Consider the following 25,201-nt stretch of genomic DNA (forward strand, 5'->3'; position numbering starts at 1 on the left):
ATTTACTATGGCCAAGACTAAAAAAATATTATTAGTCAAGTAAACGTTAAATATTATATATTAATTTTCATCCAGCAAGTGGAGCTTCTGTGGATGCTTGCTTGTCTATTCTTAATAGCTTTAAAGTGTTTGTAAACCTTCGATTTTTTTTTTAAATAACATATACTTACCTGCTCTGTGCAATCGTTTTGCACAGAGCAACCCTGATCCTCTCCTTCTGGGGTCCCCTGCCGGCACTCCAGACCCCTCTTCTTCATCGGGTGCTCCCATGGAAAGCTGCTTTGGTGCTTGGGGGCACCTGTGCGGGCTCGCCCTGCCCCCCATAACTATGTCACAGGATTTGATTAACAGAAGTGGTAGCCAGTGGCTCCTGCTGCTATCAATCTGTTAAATGATAGAGACATGCACATCGCTGGATTGGATCAGGCTCAGGTAAGAAAAACGGGGGGGGGGGGTCTGGGGGGTAGCTGCAGCGCAGAAGGTTTTTTTACCTTAATGCATAGAATGCAGAGGGTGACACCTGGTACGGCACTGGATTGAGAGAGGCGCCGCGGCTCTCTCCTCTTCCTCCTTCCCCTGCGCACTCCAGTATCTCTGCTGGCAGCTGCTGTGTGCTTTGCTCCGTAAGATGTTCGGGGAGGGAGGAGGAGACAATATTGTGAGACAGGCAGCTCAGGAGTCCCACAGCCCAGTGCCCGCATGTCCTCCAGGAATCGCAATCGCCTATTATTGTGACAGGCAGGCGGGGAGAGGTGCCGGCTACCTATCACAATTACACTCCTCAGAGCTGACGGAGACTAGGCTCCTTCTCCACACTGACAGTACATCCACAACAGGAGGAGGAGCCCAGGAGGAAGGACATGTGTGTTGATAGAGCCACGCTGATCTCAGGTCTGTGAATGTACAGAGGGGAAATATACACGGGGGGGGTTACATTAGGGGGATTCAAGGGGGGGATTACATTAGGGCAAATGCACGGGGGGATTACATTAGGGGGATTGCACATGAGGGGGTTACATTGGTGGGGTTACATTAGGGGGATTGCAGGGGAGGTTACATTAGGAGGATTGCGGGGTGGTTACATTAGGGGGATTGCACGGGAGGTTACATTAGGGGGATTGCACGGGGGGTTACATTAGGGGGATTTCAAGAGGGGTTACATTAGGGGGATTGCAGGGGGGGTTATATTAGGGGGATTGCACAGGGGGATTACATTAGGGGGATTGTAGGGGGTTACATTTGGGGGGTTGCATGGGGGTTACATTAGGGGGATTGCACAGGGGGTTACATTAGGGGGATTACACAGGGGGGGTTACATTAGGGGTATTGAACAGGGGGGTTACATTAGGGAGATTGCAGGGGGGAGGGGTTACATTAGGGGGATTACACGGGGGGAGAGCTGTGCTGATGTGCTAGCCTGCTCTGTGCCCTGGATTGCTCAGTGACCAGGGGGTGTTAACACCAAATTTTACCACACCAGGTGACACCAACCCTAGAACCACTTTAACTCATACATACAGCTGAAAGCAGGGATTCATCCCCTTCATCTGTCTTTCAATTCTGATGTGGATTCTAATCAAAGATTTGATCAGAAAGGGAGAGTCAGATGGCAAACACCTTCTGCAGTGCTTTCTGTTTAGAACATCCATAGTGCTCAGTGAAACTAGTGTCCCAGTGTCCTAGTTTCACTCTGCATTTAAAGGTTTTTGTAAAACAAAGATTTTTTTTTCAAATACATCAGCACAGATATAAAACATCAGCATATATTCTAAAAAATGACCTGTTGCTATTTGCACCTAATGATTGTTTTAAACTATACATGTTTATGTGGCAGTCTTGGTTGATTAATATAGAGACATCCCGTCCTTCCTGCTCAGGATTGCAGTACAGTGACTGCACAGACAGCCAGGGTAGTGGCATTGAATACAGGGGTTGATTTACTAAAACTGGAGAGTGCAAAATCTGGTGCAGCTGTACTAGGTAGCCAATCAGCTTCTAACTTAAGCTTTTTCAATTAAGATTTGACAAAAAACCTGGAAGCTGATTGGTTTCTATGCAGAACTGCACCAACTTTTTCAGTCTCCAGTTTTTATAAATCAGCCCCACGGTGGTGTCAGCTCCCGGTAATCAATCTGCTGATTAGACAGTGAGAGGAACAGGAACACACTGATAAGTCATCAGCTCTGTTCACTCTGCTCTCTCCTCCCACCAGTGCATGTGCTGTCCATCCCTCTCCTGGTCTGAGTGCTGCTTTGCAGAGGATGTCAGAAAGCTTCAGATTCAGGTAATTGTGCTACTTTTATCTAAACATTTAGTTAACTCAGGAATACACAGTGATACTTATTTGTGTTTTTTTAAAAATACATAGCTGCCTAGAGATCAGCTTTAAAAAGAACATGTGCTTTGCCCATTAAAGGCAAAGAACAGTTTTCCTTTAATGCTGGCAGCACTAGCAGCACATACTTACCTTTCATTTGTTCCTCTGCAGCTCCGCTTGCCCACCAGTAGTACAAAAGAGAAAGCTTTGCCTAACCTCCACCCCCATAGTGCTGTCAAATGGGAAGAGGGCAGTGGCATCGCTAGGGGATGGCTTTTGGGGCTATAGCCCCGAATCTGGGGGCCATAGCCCTGAGTCTCTGCAGGGGTCCCCAAGGGGAGGGGAGGCTCTCTGGGGACCGTGATGTAAGTGGGGGGCTCTCTGGGGACCCTGATGTAAGTAGGGGCTCTCTGGGGACCCTGATGTAAGTGGGGGGATCTCTGGGGACCCTGATGTAAGTGGGGGGCTCTCTGGGGATATATATATACACACACACACATGTATATTACTGTATATACATGTGTATGCCCACCCAAGCGTATGACTTTCTTTACTACGCTGCTATGGGCTCTAACCTCAAATCTTTTGTAGACCTAGCAACGCCCCTGGAAGAGGGTAAGTATATTGGGAGTTATTTTTTTTTTCTTTCCTGACCACTGAAAAGAGGGGGAAAAAAAAGGAAAGTGAGTATGTGTTGCTCGTTAAGAATCCTATTAAAGTGAACCTGTTGCTGTTGCAGGGGCAAATCACAGGTTCGCTTTAAGCCATTCAGCTGGGAAAAGCAGTGATCTTGTGTTTTTGTTCAAAGAAAAACTAAACATTAGCTGGCATCCGGCCCTGCAGTTAGGTCATCCAGGCTATGTCAATTTAAACAATTGAAACGAGATCAGAGTTTCGCCATGGATCTGTGCTATACATGAGCACGCCTTAAGTAGCGCTTTATCTTTTGTTTTATTGCTGTCAAATTAAATATACATTTGTTATAGAGCAGAGCCCCAGCGATGTAGTGTACATAAAGCTGAACAATTGCAAGACGTTGCTGAGAGTATTTCTGTGGTTTATCGGGAGAGCCAAGTCGGAAGGAAAAGACATTCTCGGAATTTTCTTGCAGCAGGATAAATACAGAAGAGAAATGCAGATGAAAGATGAAGTTGCTTGCTGCGGACAGTGCCAGATTCCTCTCCTCTGGCGCAGCGTGGAGCTTGGCAGACACTGGGCGGTAGCAATCTTTTCCATTAAATTGAGCTGCACATATTAAGAGATTCTTGTTTTTTCATTTATTCTAAAGAAACACTACCACTTCCTTTTACACTTGGTGAACTGTCTTTTTGAAAGCACTGATATGCTCACAAAAGTCAAAACTTAAGTACTCTCCAGTTTTGGTGAATGTTAAGAGATCTTCTTACAACATGGCTAACCATTCTCAAGGAGAAGATATATGGAGGATTCTAAACATGAGATGCTGCTTCAGTCCACTGGACAAGTAGTAGGGTCCTATGCTAATTATGATAGGCAGATTTCTCCTCATCCCTTGTGGAGACATCTGCCCACATATGACTAGATTAAAGGCCATCTTTAGCTTAACATTTTTTTATAGTATTAATTGGGTTTCAAGAAAAAAACAGCTCTGGCTGTAATATTCACCTTATCTCCAGCGCTGTCCTCCTCACATTGACTACTCTTCGATACAGAATTTCTTCCATGCTGAATAATGCCCAGTGTCATTCCAAACACTTTCTGTAAGCCCAGAAAATTAAGGACAAACCCCCTGGGGGTACATTATCAAGCTGCCCTGAGCTTGCTAGGGAATTTAGTCATTACATGACATCAGTCTCTGCAGCATACAGGACTCACTCTCCATCAGAGGAAGAAAGGTCGGAAGAGGACCCAGCATGAAGTCACACAACTGGATACAAAGAAATAGAGGTGTAAGTACAAAAATGTAGAAAAAAATGAAGTTGACTGGGGGCTCTCCAAAGTTGGGGAAATCTGAAGCTGGGCTTTTAAGTAAACCGATCATACACTGGGGCAATTAAGATCTACAATATGCAGCACCCTCCTGGATAGGTGCTAGGATTAGGTAAATTTAGTTATGGCTCACTGTACTAAGTGGAGCTGCTGTTCATTGTTTTTGTCTCACTCTAACCAGTGTGCATGTGTTGAGTGTTTTGGTTTGTTCTAGGTTCCAGTAGTTGCAGGATTGACTGCTTACCCTTGATTATTCCAGAAAGCTTTGGAAATTAGTGGGAAGGAAGTGTCTAATCAGCAGCTAAACATTCATACAGTCCTGGCCAATCCCTGGGGAGGGTTGACCAAGTGGTACTTGGGAGCCTTAAAAGATGATCACAACCTAAGGGGAGGGGGATGCTTGCTCTTTAGGTCATCCTGACATGTATCTACAGAGTGTCGAGGCCTCAGATGGGCTACCTGGAGGCCTGCTTTGCTGAAAGCTGCATAAAGCTGACTAAAGGACTGTTGTTTGAGGATCTAGTCTGGTATCACAGGGAGAAAGTGTTGCAAGGCTATTGGAAGGAGGCAACCAATTTTCCAAGGACATTTATAAGTACAGACTGGAGAGATCCTAGAGACTTTGGTCTGAGGCCATTCCTCGTGTGTTATAGTGTTAGAGTCAGCGGTGTGGATAAAGGGGACATAGTGTCCAGTGTCCTCAAGAACTTTAGTCTATTTCATTCCCAGTGAAAGGACTTTGCTTGGACTTTCCACCAGAGGAAGATTAATCTCCTTACATTTACTATAGGCTCATAGTTCTGTAGAAGATAAATGTCCTCCTAATTTTATATAGTTTTGTAGTATCCCACTCAATTTCCTAATCCCATCCAAGTTACCCAAAAATAAAAACACCAGGAAGAAAACCCCTGGACTGTTCACTGAACCGAAGAGTGACTGTGACCATGTGTCTGGTTGCTGGGCAACTGTTGGGAATAAACCCAGGGCATCTTTCTTGCAGCTCCTTTGAGGGTAGTGCTACAAATATGATGGGAAGATGCATCAGTAAAAGTTATGTATGTAATATATGGTCTGTATTTCAAACCAACTAGATCTAGAGCTACTGTATATACAGATGAAGTTATATGCAAATTATAGCTTTTTCCTGACTGTAAAAGTCATGTTTTTCTGCACCCACTCCCACTTCCCAAGCTTCCATATGTGTTAGTAAGACTGCCCATCGCATAAAAGGAACATTGGGGAAGCTTAGCAGGTCAGAGAAAGCAGGGCTAAGCTTGACTTCTAAAAAGTCAAAATTAAAATTTGACAACAGCTTATATTTCTCAACCTATTGATCATTATTTGTTGCTTTCACTGAAAGGAACCGTTTCTGTAATTTGAAAATTCTGCTCAGTATGAATTGCCCAGGGTTGTGATGGGTTAGAAAAATGTATCCTGGGTAAAAGCTGTGTGAAAACATAAAAAGCAAAAAAAAAAAAAAAATGCATTTTTTTTGTTTTTGCTGGGGGGGGGGGGGGGGTTCAGCCAAATTAGGATTGTGTAATGCACAGTGTAGAGGTCATGAGAGTAAAGCACACAAAGTGCAAGGGTTTGAAGTGTGTATTGCAGGTGAGAGGTGAGGGAAGTAGTGCACAGAGTACAGGGACTAGGAGTGTGTAACACACAGAGTTCAAAGGTATGTAACTCACAAAGTGCAGGGGTAAGGTGTATGTAACTCATAAAGTGCAAAGGTCAGGAAAGCATAATGCACAGAGTTTGTAAAACACAGAGTACAGGGATCAGGATTGTCTAGCCCAACCAGTGGCGGGCCATCCATAAGTTGCGCAGGGGCGCCGCCCCTCCTAATCCATGTGCCCGGCCCCTAATCTACATGTAGGGCACTGGACGCATCGATTTCAATGTTTGTTTTTTTTTTTGAAGCACATGATTAGAGCCTGAGGCTCTAATTGGCTTAAAAAAAGGGTGGCCTCGGGGCGCAGAGCACTGTGCCTTGAACCCACCCAGTTGTGTGAGAAATAATAATTCGCTATTGTCTTCCTGATTCTCCTCCTGGCCAATCGGGTCTCAGGACCCACTTCCAGTTTGACTGGGAGGAGGAGCAATGGCCCCGAAGCGAGAAGTAGCTGGAGCAAGGAGCAGAAGCCCTACCCTGGATCCTTGTCATCTGCCTCCTAAGTTAAGGAGGCCTCTGATCGCTGCCTTTCCATCCATCTCCCATGGGGTGGTGGCTTTGGTTTGCCACCCCCCCCCAAATATTGAACACCAGCCGCCACTGAGCCCACCCTTTTTCAACCAGGGTGCCCAGGCATCCAGGGGTGCCTTGAGGTTTCTTCAGGGGTGCCTTGGCAAAATGCCTAAAAACTGTCCAAAATGTATACAAGCCAGCAGGTGGATCAAGCCTTCCTTTCAGCTACATAAAGTCACAGGTTTTTATTGTGCACCATTTCAACCTTCCAGCCATCAGTGCTGATAAGAAGGGTGTTGATCGCCTGCACAGCATCCTTATTTGCCCCTCTCCTGCCCCTCTCTCCGTCAACACTGGGGTCACATTAGCTGAGTGATGCAAAGAAACTGAGAAATAGGAAAAACACTGGAATACTAGTCAGTACCAGCTTGCAAAAGTGTATTTGCTTTGTAAGAATAAATAATCTTTAATATTGGGTGTCCTATGTATGTCAATGCAAAGCCATTAGAATAGTTATTTCATTTAAGAATGGGGTGCCTTGAGACTGTCCATAATTTTAAACGGTGCCTATAGACTGTCCATAATTTTAAAAGGTGCCTTGAGATTGTCCATAATTTTAAAGGGTGCCTTAACTGAAAAAAGTTGCGAAACACTGGTCTAACCCATAGGTCTCGGAAGCTTAATGAATATGGCAAAAAATTACTTCCCACCCCAAAGCTCTTTCCACTCTCTCTGTGATTGCAAGCCCCCAGTTTCTGCACCAAGTCTTTATAGTATACTGGTCCATCACAGTGATATAAATTATATTATTATAATAAAAAAGTGAACATTCCCTTGCAAAATTAACAGCCTATTTGATTTTAGTAAATCCCCCAATTGACTTGCATTGCAAGAGAAAAAAGTAAAACACAATCATAATGTAGCACTAGAAATCAGGGAATCTAACCTGCCTATATACTAAGCAAATATGGCTGCCCCCATGTTCATAATTACAAACTATTCATACAGACATGGTTCTTAAGGTATTAAAATACTGTACTTTTAAAGTATTATTCACATCTGATTTTTTTCTTTTGTATATCTTAAAACTATGAAAATGCAATACACTCATTTTAAGAAGTAGAATAACTGCTCTCAATAAAAAGTGCTTAGCCTTCTTATTTAAGATGACTTGTTTGCCTGTGGAATGGTTTCAAGCGGCAGTCATTGTTGAGTAGTTCTCTTTCACCGCCTTAACAGTAAAAGCTCCTGTTTATAATGTCAGAAGGATGCCAGACAGCTGCCAAGAGAAGCCCTCTTGCCAACCAGTCAGTAGGGTATCCAACTGATGCAAAAATAGATGTCTTGCAACATACACAGAATGAAGCAAAGATAAGCTAGTCCCCCCTTGCTGACGTTTTCCCCAGATGGGATTAGGCAGACTATAATGCAGCACTTGTTGTGTATTCCAAATGCAAAGTAATTTGATAGTCTTACACTAGTTTTTGAAAAATTAACTCCAGTCAGAAGTATAACTTACAAAGATTTCAAACCTTGACCTGAACAGAAAGAAGTGCATGAAAACACATTTTTCCCACTTGGCAGCTTTATAAAACAAGCAGGTTTCTGTTGTATATGGGCACTGATAAATCCAGCTTAGACTTTAACAACAACTGGGGCTGGTTTAGCCTCTGTGCTCAAAACCACTCAGTTTTTTTTTTTTTTTGTGTGTCGTCTTACAGTTACTGTGCAGATACAGTGTTTAAAAGTAATTACCAGAGAGGCAATTGTGTTTTCTGTGGTGACTATGTGTATAAATAGATTGTATGCTACGACCTATTAAAGGTCAACTACACTGCTCAAAAAAATTAAAGGAACACTTTTTAATCAGAGTATAGCGTCAAGTCAATTAAACTCCTGGGATATTGATCTCGTCAGTTAAGTATCAGAGGGGGTTGTTAATCAGTTTCAGCTGCTTTGGTGTTAATGAAATTAACAACAGGTGCGCTAGATGGGCAACAATAAGACAACCTCCAAAACAGAAATGATATTACATTCCAGATGATGTCTCTATGACGAAACGCGTTAGATGAAGCTGGATCACGTGACGTCACCACGCATGGAGGTCGGCCATCTTGATGGTTGGAAACGTTCCTAGCTTACTTTTGATGTACATGCATGTTTTTATACTACACATTATGAGTATGTTTTTTGGATTTTAATTAAACTTTAATCGAACACACTGCATGAGATGTCTTTTTGCCTTGTTGGAACTTTACATCCATTGGAGCCCTTATGAAGTGGAGTTCGCTTGAGGGTGGAGGAGTTCTGGTGTTTGCCTTTTGAGTGATTGGATTTGTAACAAGCGCAAGTGACTGCTGTATCTAGTGGTCCACTGTGGATGGTAAGAGTCAGTGTGTGTGTACCTGTTGGTGGAGGATCCCTCACAAGATTTGTCATTACCACTTGGATTGTACACTATGGACTCTTTTAAATGAACTTTCCCTTTTTTAATTATTTTTAATAATCTTTTAGCGCTGCACCTTTTGTATGTTATATGTTGCTATTCACCACCAGTGTATTGTGTCAGCTGCTATTGCTTTTTATATAATTTTTTGTAAGTGCAGGTTTATTATTTGTTTGTTAAATGGTTTTACAAGTGGAGGACACTGACATTTTTTTCCACAATCATCTTTTCTGACTGTTTTTCACTAGTTTTGCATTTGACTAGGGTCAGTGACACTACTGGTAGCACGAGGCGATAACTGGACCCTATAGAGGTTGCACAGGCAGTCCAGCTCCTCCAGGATGGCACATCAATACATGTCATTGCCAGAAGGTTTGCTGTGTCTCCCAGCACTGTCTCAAGAGCATGGAGGAGATTCCAGGAGACAGGCAGTTACTCTAGGAGAGCTGGATAGGGCCGTAGAAGGTCCTTAACCCATCAGCAGGACAGGTATCTGCTCCTTTGTGCAATGAGAAACAGGATGAGCACTGCCAGAGTCCTACAAAATTACCTCCAGCAGGCCACTGAGTTTTTCACAAATTAGAGCAGGTTCACCCTGAGCACATGTGACAGACATGAAAGGGTCTGGAGAAGCTGTGGAGAAGGTTATGCTGCCTGTAGCATCGTTCAACATGACCGGTTTGGTGGTGGATCAGTGATGGTCTGGGGAGGCATATCCATGGAGGGATGCACAGACCTCTACAGGCTAGACAATGGCACCCTGACTGCCATTAGGTATTGGGATGAAATCCTTGGACCCATTGTCAGACCTTACACTGGTGCAGTGGCTCCTGGGTTCTTCCTGGTGCACAACAATTCCCAGCCTCATATGGTGAGATTATGCAGCCAGTTCCTGGAGGATGAAGGAATTGTTATCACTGAATGGCCCCCATGCTCGCCTGACCTAAATCTAATAGAACACCTCAGGGACATTATGTTTCAGTCCATCCGACGCCGCCAGGTTGTACCTCAGTCTCTTCAGAAGCTCAGTGATGTCCTGGTCCAGATCTGGGAGGAAATACCCCAGGACACCATCCGTCGTCTCATTAGGAGCATGTCCCGACATTGTCAGGCATTCATGCAAGCATGTGGGGGCCATACAAACTACTGAGTACCATTTTAAGTTGCCGCAATTAAATTTCAGCAAAATAGACTAGCCTGCTGCATTATTTTTTCACTTTGAATCTAGCCCTCTGTAGGTTGATAATTTTGATTTCCAACAACTGATGTGGCATCCTTTCATTCCTAACACATTACCCAGTCCATATCAGTATAGATATCCAGCATGATATTTTTCCCCACTGAGATCTGAAGTATTTTCAAAGTGTTTCTTTAATTTATTTGAGAAGTGTATTTATTTTTTCAGAGACTATAATGTTTATCTTAAAGCCCAACTGAAGTCACATTTTTTTCCCTTTACAGTGATGCACTGACAGATGTTACAATTTTTTTAATTGATTTTTGTTTTAAAATGGCTGCAAATGACTGTAGATGCTCTCCCTGCTTTTTCACTCCAGTGCTCTATGCCAGTATAGATAAGTAATAGCCACACCCTTAATATTAGATTATACAGTGCACTGGATAGTGAAGACAGTCATATTAAAGCAGAAATAAACTCTCATTTGTCAAAAATGCTGACAGGTAGAGTTTTTAAAAGAGAAGAGACCCTAGTAGTCTCTTTTCTGTCACAAATGTATCTCCCTGTCAGTGGTAATGTACACTGAGCTGCTCAGAGTACTTTTGCAACACCACTCTGTGCCGTGATGAAGTGACTCCTGTGAGCATGCATGCGAGTGACGTAACCAAAGCCCAACCATTCAATTAGCCGAACATTGCAAACCCGGAAGGAAGACTAGGAGAAAATGAAAGCACCCAGGACCAGCTGGAGCGCTGACAGCAGACCAATGAAGGACCTCATTTGACAGGTAAGTTTACCATAATGTGTTAATATGCTGTGCAAACTAGTACATTTTGGAAAATAAACCTCCTAAGAGCCCATTTTAAACAAATATACTGTATGTAACAGTGTTTAATTCAGTTTTACATACAGACTGCACAACGGCTTGAGGTTTCAATACAATTCAAACCTCAGGCTTTGAAAGTAACAGCTTTGTCTAGTATATGCTGTATAGCGCAAACATACTAACTCTTTCTTTCCCTTAAAAATAGAGGGCTCAATGTCAAAGTATCCTATTTTATGGACCAGGTACTCGCTTGTGGGAGGTGGGCATGCTAAGTTGCCTTTTTGGAAGTCCATATTTGGAAAAGTTCTTTGTGAGGGTGGAAGGCAGTATTGGAGCATAGGTGGGAGTGGACAGAAACCCTAATATTAAGATGATACATCAGAGCATGCCTGTTATATAAGCTGGAAGCTAACAGGTACTACAATAAAGGAAAAATATATGTATTGTATTTGTCATGCACCGTTTATGGTGGTGTCCCCTCAACCTCCAATCTCCATAAAGGTTCTAGGTTAGCTAACTTACAAAGTAGAAAGAAGACTAGCATGATAGCAAGGAAACTAGCAATTTCTGAAAGAAGGAGGTAATAATATTGCAGATATTTCTCTTATATGTGTAGTTCATTCACAGCAACATGTCCTGGGACAGTTTTTTTTTAAATCAGCATTGCTGCACTGATACAGCAGGTAAATTAAATATTGAACATGTCCCCATTTTTCCAGGTAAATATATTTCTAAAGGTGCTATTGACGTGAAATTTTCACCACGTCGGTAACAACCCATGCAATCCATATATGCAAAGAAAGCAAAACAAATAAGTTCAGAAATTAACTTATGTGTAATAAAATGGAATGACACAGGGAAAGCAGAAAATTGTATACTCACCTTTCCATAATTTTCTTTTCCTGACGCATCTTCATGGCAGCACACACTGGGTTGTGACTCCGCCCCCACAACTTGACAGGATTAGTTAACTATAAATTTGAAGGGGAGACACCCCGCTGCATTCTCTGTATATATCACCAGAAAACGGGGTGGGATTCTGTGTGCTGCCATGAAGATGCAACAGGAAAGGAAAATTACGGAAAGGTGAGTATACAATTTTCCATTTTCCTGACGCCTTCATGGCAGCACACACTGGGAAATAACTCGCCAGTCGGGTGGGTGCAAGAAAATAATATTTATTCCTTATAATGCTGAAGAATTGGCTCTAACAACGGATCTACTGAAGTCTGTCATAGGTAAATGAGCAGAATCTACTCTATAGTGAGAAATTAAAGTGCGTCTGGAGGACCAAGTCGCTGCCCTGCAAATTGTCTCTGGTGAGACCCTGCAATATGCTGCCCAGGAGGTAGCCACTGCCCTGGTTGAGTGAGCCCTAATGTCTTCAGGAATTGCCAGATGGCGAATGGAGTATGCCTTCTGGATGGGTTTGACTAACCAGGAGGTGATAGTATGTGAAGTAGCCGCTTGACCTCGTCTGTTTCCATGAGGGATAACCATGAGGGAATCCGTCTTCCTAAAAGGAGTTGTAGCCACAAGGTAACTAATGATGGTTGTTTTAACATCCAGCGCATGGGGTTCGCCTTTTTCATTAGTGAAGGATAGGAGGACGATGTCTTGGTTATAATGGAAGGAAGGCGGTACCTTCGGGTCCGAAGGTCTCAGTACCACTCTATCAGGGAAAAACACTAAGTAAGGTTCTGTTGCAATTAATGCTTGGATCTCAGATACTCTCTTTCCTGATGTAATTGCGATGAGGAAAGATAGTTTCAGAGTTAAAACCCACAGTGAGATTCAGATGGAGTAAATAGAGGATTGAAAAAAGGCATTGAGGACTACTGAGAGGTCCCATGATGGGAAAACTGGTTTCTTGGGTGGTTTGATCTTCAGACAGGCTCTCAGGAATTGGATTACCAGAGGGTGCAATGCCCATCTAGTGCCTGTTTTGGCAGACAAAGCAGATACTTTAACCTTTTGGGTACTTGAACTTAAGACCTTGTCAACTCCTGACTGGAGGAACTCTAAAATTTGAGGAGGCTCTGGTGAAACGGGATTCCATCCCCTCTGCCGTGCCATGGAAAAGAACTTCCCCCAAATTCTTGTGTAGGTGGTGTTGGTGGTAGTTTTTCTGGCTTGCATCGGGGTTGTTATTACTTCCCGAGAACAGCCCTCAGCCTAATCCTTTCAACTTCCAGGCCATCAGATGCAACCTCTCTGGAGCTGGGTTTGAGGATTGGCCTTGAGATAGGAGATCCGGGGTTATCGGAAAAGGAATTGGAGGCTGAAGACTGAGTTGCAGCAGAATCGTGAACCACGGTCTCCTCGGCCAGAATGGGATTACCGCGATTACTGTAACTGAAGATCTCCGGAGCCTGGACAGGAACCTTGCAATTAGTGGGGTTGGAGGGAATATGTACCCCAACTTGAAGTTCCAAGGGTGAATTAGGTAATCTATTCCCTCGCCTGATGAAAATGATGCTCTTGACCGGAACCTCTGACAATGCCTCTTGGCATTTTCAGGTGTGGCTGCTATGTCGACTTCTGGCATTCCCCAAGTCTTCGTAAGAAGGGAAAAGGCCTTGAAGCTTAAGGACCATTCATTGTTCGAGAGTGTCTCTCGACTCAGATAGTCGGCTAACATTTTCTCTGCCGCTGGTACATATACTGCCCTCAGGTCTGTCAGGTGTGCCTGTGCCCATTCCAAGCTAGGACGGACTTCCTCCATCAGCGTGTGACTCTTGGTACCCCCTTGCTTCTGGATATAGGACACTGCAACTCTGTTGTCCATCCAGATAAGCACATTCTTCCTTCTCAGGAATGGTGAAAATGCCATGAGAGCCTGGAAGGCTGCCCTGAGCTCTAGTATATTTGATACTACACCCTGGGCCTGGAACTGCCATCGGCCCTGAGCTGCTTGATCTCAATAGTGGGCACCCCAACTGCTCTGACTGGCATCCGATGTGACTACTTCTGGGCCTGGTGGAACTATCGGTCTGTATATTCTGAGGTTGATCGAGTGTGTCCACCACCATACCGACTATTTCACTGATCTGGAAATGGGAATGGTCTGATGCATTGATACTCCATCCCACTGCTTTAGAAAAAGAGTTTTGCAGAACTCTCATATGCCATTGTGACCACTGCACCATGGGTAGAGTCGCAGACATGGACCCTAGCACACTCAAGCAGGTTCTGGCTGGTAGATGCCTTGCTGACAATAATTTCTGCATCTTTTGTATTAGAGGCTGTACTTTCTCTTGAAGAAGTTTTACCCTGTTCAATTTGGTATCCAGTACTGCTGCCAGAAATACCATATTTTGTGTGGGTTGCAAACTGCTCTTCTTCCAGTTGACCAGCCAACCAAAGTTCTGGAGAGTCGTGAGTAAAATTTTTTGATGACAGAGCAGAGTTTCCCGCAGGGCCAATCCTGGACAGGGTGCACAGGGTGCAATGCACCCAGGCGCCACAGAGGTGGGGGCGCTGAAGCGCCAGAGTGCTCCCCTCCCTCCTCCTCCTCCTCGTCCGTAGGCAGCTCTCTGCTGGTCGCCGCCTCGACCTGCCGAGTGCCGAAGCCCATCGCCCCTCCCTCCTCCCTCCTCCTGTCAGAGGAGGAGAGCGAAATTAGATCGGAGCGGCTGTCTCTGTGTGAGAGACCAGCCGTGCAGTGACGTGACTGACGTCACTGGGGGGGGCGGCCCATGCCCAAAGTGTTCCAGACAGTTCTCCTCTTCTGACCTCCTGTGTCTCACTGACGCATGCTGCCCAAGCCTGACACACTCCACCCGGGCAGCGCGGCTGCACACTGTGCTCTCCTCTCCAGCTTCCGGGTGTTTTAAATTAACCTAATGTAGGGGAGGTGGTTTGACCTGGGGGGGGCAAACTAATGTAGGGGGGGTGGTTTGTCCTGGGGGGGTCTATAGTAATGTAGGGGGGTGGTTTGTCCTGGGGGGGTCTATATTAATGTAGGGGGATGGTTTGTCCTGGGGGGTCTATACTAATGTAGGGGGGTGGTTTGTCTTGGGGGGGTCTATACTAATGTAGGGGGGGTGGTTTGTCCTGGGGGTCTATACTAATGTAAGGGAGTGGTTTGTCCTGGGGGGTCTATACTAATGTAGGGGGGTGGTTTGTCCTGGAGGGGTCTATACTAATGTAGGGGGGTGGTTTGTTCTAGGGGGTCTATACTAATGTAGGGGGGTGGTTTGTTCTGGGGGGTCTATACTAATGTAGGGGGGTGGTTTGTCCTGGGGGGGGCTATACTAATGTAGGGGGGGTGGTTTCTTCTGGGGGGTCTATACTAATGTAGGGGGGTCTGTACTAATGTAGGGGAGGTAGTTTGACTGGGGGGTCTATACTAATGCAGGGGGGTGGTTTGTCGGGGGATCTGTACTAATAGAAGGGGGTGGTTTGTTCTGGGGGGGTCTGTACTAATAGAGGGGGAGGGTGGTTTGTTCTGGAGGGTCTGTACTAATGGGGGGAGGTGGTTTGTTTTGGGTGGTCTGTACTAATGGAGGGGGGTGGTTTGTTTTGGGTGGTCTGTACTAATGGGGGGGGGTTCATTCTGGGGGGGTCTATACTGATGGGAGGTCTGTACTGAGAGAGGGGTTTATACTTAGTGGGGGGGTCTGCACTTAGTGGAGGCGGGTCTGTACTGAGGGGCGACTATAGTTGGTGGAGGGGGGGTGGCACCATGTTTTACCGCACCGGGTGACACCAACCCTAGTGACGCCACTGCAGCCGCAGGCTCTTATTTCCCCTCTCCCTCTCCTCCTTCTGCACGCTGCTGTACTAGTGAGCGGCGCACTATGTTTCTTCCCCTGCCTTCATATCGGCCAGGGAAGAAAAAAAGGAGCAAAGAAGAGGATTGTGGGACATGTAGTCCCAAGGACTGGCAGCCCCACTGTAACACAGAAACTGCAGCCCACACAGCATGCTCAGCTGAATGAGAGAGAGAGAGAGACAGGACCCCGGGAAAGCTTTCAGGGAAGTACACCCAGGACTCCAGAGGGAGAGGACAGTGCTGAGGGAACACCATCAGAGAGAGAACCCCACTGACCTGCACCACCAGAGGGAAAGACACACAGCCTAGCACCATCCCTGGTGGAGAAAGGAATGAAGTCATGGTTACATAGTTACATAGTAGGTGAGGTTGAAAAAAGACACAAGTCCATCAAGTCCAACCTATGTGTGTGATTATGTCATTGAGGAATACAGGTCTGGGTGCTACCCAACGGAGTCGCCACGGCAATTCAGAGTGAGCTGACTCCTGATCAGAGGAACGGTTGTTGCTGTATCGCTGGGTCAGGTGAGAGGGCCAATCAGCCATTATCTACTAACGTTCATAAGAACTGCAGTCTCTGACCATCTCTTGTATTATGTCTGCAGTCTCTGACCATCTCTTGTATTATGTCTGCAGTCTCTGACCATCTCTTGAAACATGTCTGCAGTCTCTGACCATCTCCTCTATTATGTCTCTGACCGTCTCCTGTAGTATATCTGCAGTCTCTGACCATCTCTTGTATTATGTCTGCAGTCTCTGACCATCTCCTGTATTATGTCTGCAGTCTCTGGCCATCTCTTGTGTCATGTCTGCAGTCTCTGACCATCTCCTATACTATGTCTGCAGTCTCTGACCATCTCTTGTATTATGTCTGCAGTCTCTGACCATCTCCTGTATTATGTCTGCCGTCTCTGACCATCTCCTGTATTATGTCTGCAGTCTCTGACCATCTCCTGTATTATGTCTGCAGTCTCTGGCCATCTCTTGTGTCATGTCTGCAGTCTCTGACCATCTCCTATACTATGTCTGCAGTCTCTGGCCATCTCTTGTAACATGTCTGTAGTCTCTGACCATCTCTTGTAACATGTCTGTAGTCTCTGACCATCTCTTGTAACATGTCTGTAGTCTCTGACCATCTCTTGTGTCATGTCTGCAGTCTCTGACCATCTCTTGTATTATGTCTGCAGTCTCTGACCATCTCTTGTAACATGCATGCAGTCTCTTACCATCTCCTGTACTATGTCTGCAGTCTCTGACCATCTCTTGTAACATGTCTGCAGTCTCTGACCATCTCCTCTATTATGTCTCTGGACGTCTCCTGTAGTATGTCTGCAGTCTCTGACCATCTCTTGTAACATGTCTGCAGTCTCTGGCCAAATCTTGTATTATGTCTGCCGTCTCTGACCATCTCTTGTAACGTCTGCAGTCTCTGGCCATCTCTTGTGTCATGTCTGCAGTCTCTGACCTTCTTCTGTAGTATGTCTGCAGTCTCTGACCATCTCTTGTAACATGTCTGCAGTCTCTGACCATCTCCTGTATCATGTCTGCAGTCTCTGACCATCTCTTGTAACATGTCTGCAGTCTCTGACCATCTCCTGTATCATGTCTGCAGTCTCTGACCATCTCCTGTACTATGTCTGCAGTCTCTGACCATCTCCTGTATCATGTCTGCAGTCTCTGACCATCTCTTTTAACATGTCTGCAGTCTCTGATCATCTCTTGTATCATGTCTGCAGTCTCTGACCATCTCTTGTATTATGTCTGCAGTCTCTGACCATCTCTTGTAACATGTCTGCAGTCTCTGACCATCTCCTGTATCATGTCTGCAGTCTCTGACCATCTCCTGTACTATGTCTGCAGTCTCTGACCATCTCCTGTATCATGTCTGCAGTCTCTGACCATCTCTTTTAACATGTCTGCAGTCTCTGATCATCTCTTGTATCATGTCTGCAGTCTCTGACCATCTCTTGTATTATGTCTGCAGTCTCTGACCATCTCTTGTAACATGTCTGCAGTCTCTAATCATCTCTTGTATCATGTCTGCAATCTCTGACCATCTCTTGTAACATGTCTGCAGTCTCTGACCATCTCTTGTAACATGTCTGCAGTCTCTGACCATCTCCGGTATTATTTCTGCAGTCTCTGACCATCTCTTGTAACATGGCTGCAGTCTCTGACCATCTCTTGTAACATGGCTGCAGTCTCTGATCATCTCTTGTAACATGTCTGCAGTCTCTGATCATCTCTTGTATTATGTCTGCAGTCTCTGACCATCTCTTGTAACATGTCTGCAGTCTCTGACCATCTCCTGTATCATGTCTGCAGTCTCTGACCATCTCCTGTACTATGTCTGCAGTCTCTGACCATCTCCTGTATCATGTCTGCAGTCTCTGACCATCTCTTTTAACATGTCTGCAGTCTCTGATCATCTCTTGTATCATGTCTGCAGTCTCTGACCATCTCTTGTATTATGTCTGCAGTCTCTGACCATCTCTTGTAACATGTCTGCAGTCTCTAATCATCTCTTGTATCATGTCTGCAATCTCTGACCATCTCTTGTAACATGTCTGCAGTCTCTGACCATCTCTTGTAACATGTCTGCAGTCTCTGACCATCTCCGGTATTATTTCTGCAGTCTCTGACCATCTCTTGTAACATGGCTGCAGTCTCTGACCATCTCTTGTAACATGGCTGCAGTCTCTGATCATCTCTTGTAACATGTCTGCAGTCTCTGATCATCTCTTGTATCATGTCTGCAGTCTCTGACCATCTTTTGTAACATGTCTGCAGTCTCTGACTGTCTCCTGTAGTATGTCTGTAGTCTCTGACCATCTCCTGTAGCATGTCTGCAGTCTCTGGCCAAATCTTGTATTATGTCTGCAGTCTCTGATCATCTCTTGTACCATGTCTGCAGTCTCTGACCATCTCTTGTGTCATGTCTGCAGTCTCTGACCAATTTCTGTATTATATCTCCAGTCTCTGACCATCTCCTGTAATATGTCCGCATTCTCTGACCATCTCCTGTACTATGTACGCAGTCTCTGACCATCTCTTGTAACATGTCTGCAGTCTCTGACCATCTCTTGTAACATGTCTGCAGTCTCTGATCATCTCTTGTAACATGTCTGCAGTCTCTGACCATCTCTTGTAACGTCTGCAGTCACTGACCATCTCTTGTGTCATGTCTGCAGTCTCTGACCATCTCCTGTAGTATGTCTGCAGTCTCTGATCATCTCCTGTACTATGTCTGCAATCTCTGACCATCTCCTGTACTATGTCTGCAGTCTCTGACCATCTTCTGTAATATGTCTGGGGGCTCTCTCTAACAGACTCTCTAACAGAAGCCCTCTCTGTGTGCATCAGAGAGACTCCCCTCCAGGTCTCATTAGTGTATGCTCTTCCTGTAGTTTCTTTATTGTTAAGAGATCATGGGAGGATCCTAGGGTAACGAAGACTTTTTAGGGAAGCATCTCTGTGTTTGAGTCATTGCCATAGAAACATTTGTAAAGGGGAGGAGTTGGTAAGGAGACCACGCCCACGTGGGGGCGCCAGAAATATTTCTGCACCCAGGCGCCGGTGACATTAGGATCGGCCCTGGTTTCCCGACTTTCTGCTAAAAGTAAGATATTGTCCAAATACTGGTGTATTCGCAGTCCTTTTTCTCTTAAGAACACCACCAAGGGTAGCAGGACCTTGGTAAACATCCTAGGAGCCGAAGAGATGCCGAATGGGAGGCACTGGATTTGGAAGTGATACTGGTTGATAGCGAATCGGAGAAACTTCTGAAAGGTGGGATGAATCGGGATATGTAGATAAGCGTCTTACAAATCTACTGATAGCATCCACTCGCCCAGGTTCACTGCCTCTATTTTGATCTTCTTGTTGAGGTTTTTTTAAATCCAATACAGGCTGTAAGTCTCCTGTCTTCTTTTTTACCAAAAATAAGGGGGTGTAGAACCCCCTCCCCTTTTTACATGATGGAACTTCTAGAATTGCTCCCTTTTGCTTCAATTCTGTTACATATTTTATTAGTAACTTCCTTTTGTCGAGAGAGGATGGCAGTCTGGTTGGTTGGAAGTGATTTCCTGGGAGTCTGCCCATGAAATTCCATTTGTGTCCAAATCTGATTGTGGATAGTGTCCATAGATCTTTTATATGATTTGACCAAATCTGTACAAACTTTTTGAGCCTGGCGCCCACGTGTGTCGGGTGGGTGAGTGAACCCTCAAAAGGAATTTTGCTGCTCCCCCGCCTGGGTAGTCTTGGACTTCTGCACCCTCAGAAAGGAAGGTCGTGCATTTCTCCAGTCTCTTTTAAATTCTCTGCCGGGACGGTAGGATTTAGCCTCCCTGTATTTATCGGGGAGGTTGCGTCTCCAGGATGGACCCTTTTGGGCCTTGGGTCTCCTGTTAGAGGGGATCAACCCTGACTTCCCTCCCATTACTTTGGAGATGGCGGAGTCTAATTTAGACCCAAACAGGTTTGAGCCATCGTATGGGATTCTGCACCAATTTGTTTTGGATGCGGTATCGGCCATCCATGGTTTCAGCCATAAGGCCCTTCTTGCCGTGACTGAGGCTAGCATTGCTCTTGCTGAAGACCTAATGATATCGACTGATGCTTCCGCCATGAAGTCGCCTGCCAATTTAATTTCCTGAAGAGATGAGAAGAGAAGCCATCTTGAAGGGCTTTCTCTGTACTGGTTGCCCATCCTGAGATGGCTTTAGCTACTGCCACCGTGGTAATCACTGGCCTGCAAGTACCCTGCAAGTGCCTGCAAGATTGGCAGAGTGACATGCCTGGCAAGATGCATCAAGCAGGAGTCAACGACGGGAGCGTTAATCAATGAATTGACTTTCGATTCTTTTAAGTGGTACATTTTTGCCAGTCGGTTGGTAAGACTGGACCTCTTATCAAATCTTTCTCTTTCATCTTTTATTAGATCCTCCAGTTCACCTATAAAAGGGAAGGATTCTGGTTCCTTTTTTAAATTTGGGAAATATTTTCTAAACTTTTGTGGTTCCACTTTGTTTTCTTCCCAGCCGATCGCTTCTTTAACTGATTTTGCAAAAGGTTCAACTAGGGAGGAATTGAACCCTGCGGAAATCCCCTCATTTTCATCTCTGGAGGATTCTGACAACTGTCCGTTAGCTGTGTCGTTGTCTCCAGTTTGGATTCCCATACCGACTTCCTTATGAGCTTCGTAGCCATCCTTGCGTCTGATTCCTTCTCTTTTGTTGCCTCATTGAAGCATGAGCAGCAGGCTAATTTATCTGGCAAGGCAGGTGCGCCGCATACCCAGCAAGCGTTTGCTGCAGGATGGGTGTGACGGCTCTGGCGGTGTGATGAAGGTGACCGTCTGCGGTGTGACCGGCTATGACTGGAGCGGCTGTGGCGTGAGCGGCTATGCCTTGATCGGCGGTGGCAGGAGGAAGATCTTGAACGGCTTCTGTGGGACCTCCTGCTTGAAGCATGACTTGATCTTCTTCTATGCCTGGAAATTGCGGCTCTTGACCTAGTAGGGCTGCCAGAAATTGCCAGAAAAGGGCTGCAGCGTTAGTAGTCCGGCTCTCTTTTTCTCCCCTTCTTCAATACTTACCCAATGACGGACGGCCTCTTACCTAGTCTGTTGGTGGTGGTCTGCATGGGCAGTGGACTCCATAGGTAAAGCAGAGATAGGCAGCCTGAAAGGAAATAAGAGAAAAGAGAAAATAATTTTTTTTTTTTTTAAAAGAGAAGGCCCTGGGACAGCTGGTATATCTTACCTGAATTGCTTAATTTATCTGGCAAGGCAGGAGTGAATCCCAGTCTCCTGTGCAGCTACAGCATCATACACAGGAGAAACTGGGTTTTTAAATCCGCCGCCGACATGGCGAAATGACGCTCCCGAGCATGCGCAGTAGCATCCTGAGTGTCTCGGCACCATCTTGGAGATGGGCGCAGCCTCTGACTGCTGAATCACCTCACTCCGCACATGGGCAGAGCGGAGGAGGAGGTACAGCGGCCATGACGGCTCCACGGGATGGCGGATAGCAAGTACCAGCAGTCCCCCAAGAAGGGGGAAACAACAAACAAAACAAAAGGGAAAGAACAGGCAAAAATAAAGGGTGGAGACCACTGCAAAGTTATGAAGTTTCTTTAAAGCTTACTGTGCCAGCATATCCAGATGCCCCCTGAGACCACCAGAATACCAGAATGGGGGTTCCCTCCATAAAAGCTCCTTTAGAGACTGTACAGGAGGGACTTCCAAACAGGAGAGGCTAAAACCTGCTGGGACGAGTGCAGCAAGAGGCCCTTTTTCCTTTTGGACTTCTAAATAGAAGAAGCTTTGTCCATCCAATCTGTCAGGTGAGGATAAAAAAGAGAATGCAGAGGGGTGTCTCCCCTTCAAATTTATAGTTAAACAATCCTGTCAGGTTGTGGGTCACAACCCAGTGTGTGCTGCCATGAAGGTGTCAGGAAAAAGTATTGAACATCCTAACTGAAATGTATTAAATACTTCGTACAAAAGTCTTTGTTTGTAATGACAGCTTCAAGACACCTCCAGTAAGGAGAAACTAGCCGCATGCATTGCTCAGGTGTGATTTTGGTCTATTCTTCCACGCAAACAAAAAGGTGTGGAAGAATAGAAGGTTCCGTGGGCCTCTTCTATAATCTTTAGTTCTTTTCATAGATTTTTTATTGGATTCAAGTCAGGTGATAGGCTGGATCATTCTAGCAGCTTTATTTTCTTTCTTTGAAATCAATTGAGAGTTTCCTTGGCTTTGTGTTTGGGATAATTGTCTTGCTGAAATGTCCACCCTATTTTCATTTTCATCATCCTGGTAGATGGCAGCAGATTTTTATCAAGAATGTCTTGGTACATTTTTCCATTCATCCTTCCTTCGATGACATGAAAAACAGCCCCACACCAGGATGTTCCCACCTCCAAACTTCACTGTTGGTATGGGGGTGTTTTGGGGTGATGTGCAGTGCCATTTCGCCTCCAAACATGGTGTGTATTATGGCATCAAATAGTTAAATTTTGGTCTCATCTGACCAGACTATATTCTCCCAGTATTTCAGAGGCTTGTCTAAATGTTGTGCAGCAAACTTTAAACAAGCTTCAACATGCTTTTTCTTCAGCAATGGAGTCTTGCATGGTGAGCGTGCATACAGCGCATTACTTATTGTTTAGTTTTTTTAAAGAATTGTACCTGCTAATTCCAGGTCTTTTTGAAGCTCTCCACAAGTGGTCCTTGGCTCTTGGACAGCACTTCTGATAAATCTTTTCACTCCTCTATCAGAAATCTTGGGAGGAGAACCTGGTCATGGCCAGTTGATGGTGAAATGATGTTCATTCCACTTCCGGAATATGGCCCCAACAGTGCTCACTGGAGCATTAAGAAGTTTAGAAATCATGCTGTAACCAATGCCATCAGTATGTTTTGCAACAATAAGGTTGCAAAGATCTTGAGAGAGCTCTTTGCTTTTACCCATCATGAGATGTTTCTTGTGTGACACCTTGGTAATGAGATAGCTTTTTATAGGCCATCGGGTGAGACTAAACCAGCTGATATTAATTTGCACTGACAAAGGGCAGGATTGCTTTCTAATTACTAATAGATTTCAGCTTTTTGCATACCTTTTTTTGCAAATCGTTTTCCTCATGTGTTCAATACTTTTTCCCTGTTTCATTTTATTACACATAACTTAATTTATGAACTTATTTGTTTTGGTTTCTTTGTATGTATGGATTGCATAGGTTGTCACCGACATGTGGTTAAAATTTCATGTCAATAGCACCTTTATAAATATATTTACCTAGAAAAATGGTGACATGTTTCATGCTTATTTTACTCACTGTGTCAATCAGCATTGTTCCCAGCCCTATCTAAGGGCTCAAAAAGACCCCACGTGTAATATAGAATAGGAGAGGGGGATATTCTGTAGCACTGTCCTAAGGTGACAAAGGTGCTCTTCCTTAAACACAGTACAATGAATGTTGTCACTCTACAACAGGAACTGTAAAACTGGCAGGATCACTAAGTGAAGTATGCCTTCTATGTCTGATGGCAGGCTTTGCATAAAGTTGACTTCCTGGCTCTTACCATCGAGGGAATCACTGATGCTAAGAGGTCCCTTCCCTCAAGACCTGGGCTTCAACAGCCATATTTAAAAAAGCCAACTGTAAAGCAGGAAGGCAAATTTGGTTCTTGAGACAGAATATCTTGATGATCTGGGAGAGACCATGCAGCATCTGCTAAGAGTCTACTGGTACCATATCCATCTTGGCCTATCCCAAGCTATGCAAATCACAGGAATGCCCTACAACTCCATCTTGTGGAGCAGACAAGGAAGGCGATTACGAGGAGGAAAGGCATAGAACAGGCAGTACTGATCCCACAGAGCCACCAGCACATCCATTGCTTCCACCAGGGGATCTTTGTACATGGAGATAAACTTGTTCAGTAGGTTAATATGTAAAAGAAATAAGAAAAAGAATCCTTGCAGAGGGTGCTTGATGTGGAACCTGATACATGCAATCTGACCTTTGTGAAGGTAGAATAGAATTGAATACCTGAGAGGAGAGGTAAAGTGTCCGCACAGAGAGCACTTTTCGGACATAATTTGCACAACGAAATTGGACTTTTGTTGCATTTTTAGCACTTAAACTTTCATTTGTTTGTTTGGGTTCACAAATATTCATATTGTTATATGGGTAATCATATGTTTGTGCTCACTTACTTTATCACACCTTTTTAGCACTATAAATTTATAGTTACGTATATAGTCACATGTTTGATGTTGTGATTTTGTTTTGTTGTTCAACCTAGAGGTCAGGAGGTCCACATCCGGTATCCCCCAACTGTTACACAGGTCCTGGAACACCTCTGGGTTTAGGGCCAATTACCCTGGATCTAGGTGCTGTCAGCTGAGGAAGTCTGCTGCCAATTGTACACACCTGAAAAGTTCTACCGAAAATAGAATCCTTTCTACCGCTCTTGCTGCTGCAAGACCTCCAGTCCCCCCTGATAATTGATGTACACCTGATTAGCTGTCCTTCCAGTCAGGGTGTCCATGGTTGCAGGGACAAACACATTGAACAGAGCTCCAGAATGTTGTTCGGAAGACAGGATTCTGTCAACGACCAAGTCCCCTGCACTGACAAGGTGTCTAGGACTCCTCCCCACCTCATTAGGCTGGTATCAGTTGTGATCATCTTCAAAGAGACCTGGAGGAAGGATTTCCCCAATCCAAGAACTGTATTTCTATGCCACTAGGGCAGAGTTAACCTAGTCCTCAATGTGAGGCAAACCAGTGTGTGTAGAGACTGAAATGATTTGTTTACTGATAACAGGACTGAGTTGTAAGGGTCTGGAGTAGAAACTGGTCAAACTGGACTGCCATCTGCTCCAGGACTCTCATGCAGAAGCAATTAGGTAACTCCTGAACTGAAGAGTCAATGTTTGGGAGAGGAGAGTTAAATGTTTCTCTTTGGGGAACAGAAACTCTGGCTTGAGCT

The 25,201-nt window shown here is 44.9% G+C and overlaps 1 protein-coding gene and 1 long non-coding RNA gene across 3 annotated transcripts in view; one reads left to right on the forward strand and one right to left on the reverse strand.

Moving 5' to 3' along the window:
* ODAD2 (outer dynein arm docking complex subunit 2) overlaps positions 1 to 25,201 on the reverse strand; it is a 295,659-nt gene that overhangs the window by 13,672 nt on the left and 256,786 nt on the right. The gene's annotated exons all lie outside the window — the stretch shown is intronic.
* Positions 577 to 3,453, forward strand: LOC141144299 (uncharacterized). Its single transcript, XR_012244389.1, has 3 exons — positions 577 to 891; positions 2,213 to 2,284; positions 3,304 to 3,453. It is a non-coding gene; the product is annotated as an uncharacterized lncRNA (long non-coding RNA).

The sequence above is a fragment of the Aquarana catesbeiana genome, linkage group LG05 (assembly GCF_042186555.1).
Source record: "Aquarana catesbeiana isolate 2022-GZ linkage group LG05, ASM4218655v1, whole genome shotgun sequence".
NCBI classification, from domain to species: Eukaryota; Metazoa; Chordata; class Amphibia; order Anura; family Ranidae; genus Aquarana; species Aquarana catesbeiana.